We start from the raw sequence: 6,316 nt of genomic DNA on the forward strand, positions 1-6,316 counted from the left end.
ACGACGATCCTCCGAAACGTACATCTCATTCGTAAGAGAGGAAGAAAACAATCTCCCTGGGGCCAGTCGGTAATATACCGACATACGACGTGTCGTGCACATCCGTCTCACGCACGGTATACAAAATATGAATAAAACGTGTGTAGTCTCTCTCTCTCTCGACTTCTTAATATTTTCTTTCACCTCTGACGCATCATTTCAGGTGACGTCGGGAGCGCGGGAAAAAAAATTTTTCTAAACACACGAAACCGTTCATCTCACGAACAGCCGAAAAAGTTGTCGCTCAGATCCATATCGCAGTGGAGCGGTATCCGCGGGCGGTCGTAATTGAACGACGCACGACGCCGCGAACACTCACGCGAGTCCATACAAACGATTCCGATCGTTTTGCAACAACTAGAACGTACACTGTCCGTGAAATTCACAGAATTTTCGCGTGTCCGCGACAAACGCCGACGAGACACCCATCGTTCGCTCGTACGTAGCATCCTTCTCTTAACCCGACTCAGAAACGTTCTTTGCGCCCTTCGGTAAAAAAACGTTCGATCCGAAGAGGTGAACGACGGCGGGGATTTGACAGAGCTACGCAAGCAGTGTATGGTACGTAAACGACCCTCAGCCAGGCGTGGTCCAGGAATTGTATCCGTGGACCGCAATGTGCGTTCGAAATGTCGATGTTCATGTGTCCTGCAGTTCACACGTTGACGCGCAATTAGCTGCGTTCTTCATCGACCCACGAGCCAAGTGATCCACCGTTCAGGGTAATCGTATAAATTTTATATTTCACATATATAATTTTATTCTCATTTGTTCGACCTAATATCTCTCTTCTTTCAAAGAGAAGATAAAAGTTGATACCTGAATCTCCGACCAGCGCGCGAAGGAGATTCAGGCGTCGCCTTGGAGACGACACCGAAGCCTTTCGAGACGAAAAACGTTCAAGTAATATGTATATATTTCTCGACGTTCCGGGCGTATAGTGCATTCAAAAACCCGCGAAAGACGCAGAAGACTCGCACGCGTGGAAACGACGGGGATATATTTTGTATCCTACCCGATACTGAATCCATCGCGTGCAGTCGACCCTCGCGTTCTTCCGATCAGACGCATCTATTGTTGCGCGCATGTTTTCGCGTCGCATCGCGCGAAACGTTGCACGAATCGTACCGATCGATCGATTGAAAGCAAATAATGAAAAAAGACTTCACAGCTGGCTCTTTGCCGGTCATTCGTCCCATGTTATCTCTTGCCGCGAAATTGGCGCGCAAGAGTTGGGTGTCAGACGCGCGGCTTTAAAACGAGCTTCACGGCCGGTCCCTTCGTTACCGCTTTCGTTCTTTCTCTCGGAACGACCATGAACGAACACGACGAGCGACGCTACGGCATACACACGTCCACGGATTCGATTAAAAAAACAGACTTCACAGCTGGCTCTTTGCCGGTCATTCGTCCCATATTATCTCTTGCCGCGAAATTGGCGCGCAAGAGTTGGGTGTCAGACGCACGGCTTTAAAACGAGCTTCACGGCCGGTCCTCTCAATTCCGTGTACGGTACACGCAAGATGCGGGTTCCACTTCCAGACTACCCGGTCCCTTCTCTCTACGAGAATCGATAGTAGAAGAACGGCTCGAAAACGCGTCTCAGAGACTAGGGGAAAAGAAGCGGTATGCGAGCGAAACGAAAACGCATTATGGAAACGTCGCGAAACAATGTTCGACGGTTGCTCGGTTCCAATCGTGCGGCCGTTTCAATTTCTCGTGCGCTTCACCGTCCCTCCGTAACTCTGGCCGATCGCGTATACCGAAGAGCCGACACGCGCAAAAACCACAGGCATTGTATACTGTATATATATATGTTACAGTCACAGCCTTCGCGCGTTTTACTCTCCGACGCGGGGTTTCCACGACGAAAGAGAGACAGTTTCGTGGCGGGTGACTCGGCCGAATCGCTACGACGGGTATTTCTATTATAGAACGAATCATCGCCACCCTTTACCAGTGCCCGACGAAGGAATCACAAGGTCATCTGGAGTTTACAATGCCAGCGACGGTAATTCCAACGAAGACCCGATAAGTCAACTCATCGTTCTATTTCTCCCCGTACAGAAAAGCGAATCGACGCTAACGCACCTCGCGCAAGCACGAACGTTCTCTTCGCGTGGATCATCCCATCGTCGAAAGATGTAAAGACGCATTGGAGATCGTGGTCTCTGGCGGGCTCATTGCACGCCCCACTGCATATCTTTCCTCGAATCGAGAATGATTCGTCCACTAAGGCTGCGAAACTACGCGTCGAGGAAACTAGGGGAAAGAAGCGGGATGCGAGCGAAACGACAATACATTATGGAAACGTCGCGAAACAATGTTCGGCGGTTGCTCGTTTCCTCCTGCGGACGTTTCATTGCTCGGGCGCTTCACGTCCCTCCGTAACCTTCGCGCGATCGCGTGCCCCGGAGAGCCGGCAACCGGTGAACCACAGGCGTATAAACTATAGTCTTCTATAGCAAGCCTTCGGCGGTTACTCTCCGACGCGGGGATTCCACGACGAGAGAGAATTTCGTGGCGGGTGACATCGGTCGAAACGCTACGACGGGTATTTCTATTATAGAACGAATCATCGCCACCCTTTACCAGTGCCCGACGAAGGAATCACAAGGTCATCTGGAGTTTACAATGCCAGCGACGGTAATTCCAACGAAGACCCGATAAGTCAACTCAACGTTCTATTTCTCCCCGTACAGAAAAGCGAATCGACGCTGTTGCACCTCACGCAAGCACGAACGTTCTCTTCGCGTGGATCGTCCCATCGTCGAAAGATGTAAGACGCACGGAAATCGTGGCACATCACGTGTTTTCGGAACTCTGTCGACCGCGTATCTCAGAGACGACGCGCGCGAACCACTGGCATATACTATTATATATCGCGTTTTACCCTCCGACGCGGGGATTCCACGACGAGAGAGAGTTTCGTGAGCGGGTTGACTCGGAAGAAACGCTACGACGGGTATTTCTATTATAGAACGCATCATCGCCACCCTTTACCAGTGCCCGACGAAGGAATCACAAGGTCATCTGGAGTTTACAATGCCAGCGACGGTAATTCCAACGAAGACCCGATAAGTCAACTCAACGTTCTATTTCTCCCCGTACAGAAAAGCGAATCGACGCAATCGCACCATACGCGTGCACGTAAACAACTCTTCGCGTGGATCGTCCCATCGTCGAGAGACGTAAGTTTTCATAGTATGAATTCGCGTTTTACTCTCCGACGCGGGGATTCCACGACGAGAGAGAGTTTCGTGAGCGGGTTGACTCGGAAGAAACGCTACGACGGGTATTTCTATTATAGAACGCATCATCGCCACCCTTTACCAGTGCCCGACGAAGGAATCACAAGGTCATCTGGAGTTTACAATGCCAGCGACGGTAATTCCAACGAAGACCCGATAAGTCAACTCAACGTTCTATTTCTCCCCGTACAGAAAAGCGAATCGACGCAATCGCACCATACGCGTGCACGTAAACAACTCTTCGCGTGGATCGTCCCATCGTCGAGAGACGTAAGTTTTCATAGTATGAATTCGCGTTTTACTCTCCGACGCGGGGATTCCACGACGAGAGAGAGTTTCGTGAGCGGGTTGACTCGGAAGAAACGCTACGACGGGTATTTCTATTATAGAACGCATCATCGCCACCCTTTACCAGTGCCCGACGAAGGAATCACAAGGTCATCTGGAGTTTACAATGCCAGCGACGGTAATTCCAACGAAGACCCGATAAGTCAACTCAACGTTCTATTACTCCCCGTACAGAAAAGCGAATCGACGCAATCGCACCATACGCGTGCACGTAACAACTCTTCGCGTGGATCGTCCCATCGTCGAGAGACGTAAGTTTCATAGTAAGCCTTCGGCGTTTTACTCTCCGACGCGGGGATTCCACGACGAGAGAGAGAGTTTCGTGAGCGGGTTGACTCGGAAGAAACGCTACGACGGGTATTTCTATTATAGAACGCATCATCGCCACCCTTTACCAGTGCCCGACGAAGGAATCACAAGGTCATCTGGAGTTTACAATGCCAGCGACGGTAATTCCAACGAAGACCCGATAAGTCAACTCAACGTTCTATTTCTCCCCGTACAGAAAAGCGAATCGACGCAATCGCACCATACGCGTACACGTAAACAACTCTTCGCGTGGATCGTCCCATCGTCGAGAGACGTAAGTTTTCATAGTATGAATTCGCGTTTTACTCTCCGACGCGGGGATTCCACGACGAGAGAGAGTTTCGTGAGCGGGTTGACTCGGAAGAAACGCTACGACGGGTATTTCTATTATAGAACGCATCATCGCCACCCTTTACCAGTGCCCGACGAAGGAATCACAAGGTCATCTGGAGTTTACAATGCCAGCGACGGTAATTCCAACGAAGACCCGATAAGTCAACTCAACGTTCTATTTCTCCCCGTACAGAAAAGCGAATCGACGCAATCGCACCATACGCGTGCACGTAAACAACTCTTCGCGTGGATCGTCCCATCGTCGAGAGACGTAAGTTTTCATAGTATGAATTCGCGTTTTACTCTCCGACGCGGGGATTCCACGACGAGAGAGAGTTTCGTGAGCGGGTTGACTCGGAAGAAACGCTACGACGGGTATTTCTATTATAGAACGCATCATCGCCACCCTTTACCAGTGCCCGACGAAGGAATCACAAGGTCATCTGGAGTTTACAATGCCAGCGACGGTAATTCCAACGAAGACCCGATAAGTCAACTCAACGTTCTATTACTCCCCGTACAGAAAAGCGAATCGACGCAATCGCACCATACGCGTGCACGTAACAACTCTTCGCGTGGATCGTCCCATCGTCGAGAGACGTAAGTTTCCATACTATGAATTCGCGTTTTACTCTCCGACGCGGGGATTCCACGACGAGAGAGTGTTTCGTGAGCGGGTTGACTCGGAAGAAACGCTACGACGGGTATTTCTATTATAGAACGCATCATCGCCACCCTTTACCAGTGCCCGACGAAGGAATCACAAGGTCATCTGGAGTTTACAATGCCAGCGACGGTAATTCCAACGAAGACCCGATAAGTCAACTCAACGTTCTATTGCTCCCCGTACAGAAAAGCGAATCGACGCAATCGCACCATACGCGTGCACGTAACAACTCTTCGCGTGGATCGTCCCATCGTCGAGAGACGTAAGTTTCATAAGTAAGCCTTCGGCGTTTTATTCTCCGACGCGGGGATTCCACGACGAGAGAGTGTTTCGTGGCGGGTGACTAGGCCGAAACGCTACGACGGGTATTTCTATTATAGAACGAATCATCGCCACCCTTTACCAGTGCCCGACGAAGGAATCACAAGGTCATCTGGAGTTTACAATGCCAGCGACGGTAATTCCAACGAAGACCCGATAAGTCAGCTCATCGTTCTATTTCTCCCCGTACAGAAAGGCGAATCGACGCTATCGCACCTCGCGCGAGCACGTAACAACTCTTCGCGTGGATCGTCCCATCGTCGAGAGACGTAAGACGCACGGAAATCGTGGTTCATCGCGTCTTTTCCTACTCTCTTGAATCGCAATTTCGTATAGAGCCTACACACGCGAACCACCGGCATATACTATTTCTTCTCTCATAGTAAGCCTTCGCGCGTTTTACTCTCCGATGCGGGGATTCCACGACGAGAGAGTGTTTCGTGGCGGGTGTCTCGGCCGAATCGCTACGACGGGTATTTCTATTATAGAACGAATCATCGCCACCCTTTACCAGTGCCCGACGAAGGAATCACAAGGTCATCTGGAGTTTACAATGCCAGCGACGGTAATTCCAACGAAGACCCGATAAGTCAACTCATCGTTCTATTTCTCCCCGTACAGAAAAGCGAATCGACGCTATCGCACCTCGCGCGAGCACGAAACAACTCTTCGCGTGGATCGTCCCATCGTCGAAAGATGTAAGACGCACGGAAATCGTGGTTCGGCGGGCTCTATGCGCCTTGTTCAAAGTAAAAAAAAAAAATTTCGACGGACGGGAGAAGTGTATTTCTCCGCGCGTAAGCCGTTCGAAATTTCCGACGGACGGGAGATGAACTCTCCGCGCGTAAGCCGTCTAGTCATACAGCAGAGCAGGTATCGAGATACCTCTCTGTGCATGATCGTTCAAGTATTTTTCACGAGGAAGCGTTGTTGCACGTTTATCGCTCCTTCCTCCTCTGTATATATAATATTATTTCTCTTGTGTATCGAGTGTGTGCAGAAATTGAACTCGTACACTTATATATATATATGTATGTATCTTTCGCTC

General features: G+C 50.2%; 1 non-coding gene across 1 annotated transcript; it reads right to left on the minus strand.

Moving 5' to 3' along the window:
• Nucleotides 1–609: 609 nt before the first annotated feature.
• Nucleotides 610–764, minus strand: LOC143176159 (5.8S ribosomal RNA). The gene has a single exon (XR_013000748.1). It is a non-coding gene; the product is annotated as a 5.8S ribosomal RNA (ribosomal RNA).
• Between the last annotated feature and the right edge of the window lie 5,552 nt (nucleotides 765–6,316).

This window comes from Nomia melanderi, unplaced genomic scaffold (assembly GCF_051020985.1).
Source record: "Nomia melanderi isolate GNS246 unplaced genomic scaffold, iyNomMela1 scaffold0399, whole genome shotgun sequence".
NCBI classification, from domain to species: domain Eukaryota; kingdom Metazoa; phylum Arthropoda; class Insecta; order Hymenoptera; family Halictidae; genus Nomia; species Nomia melanderi.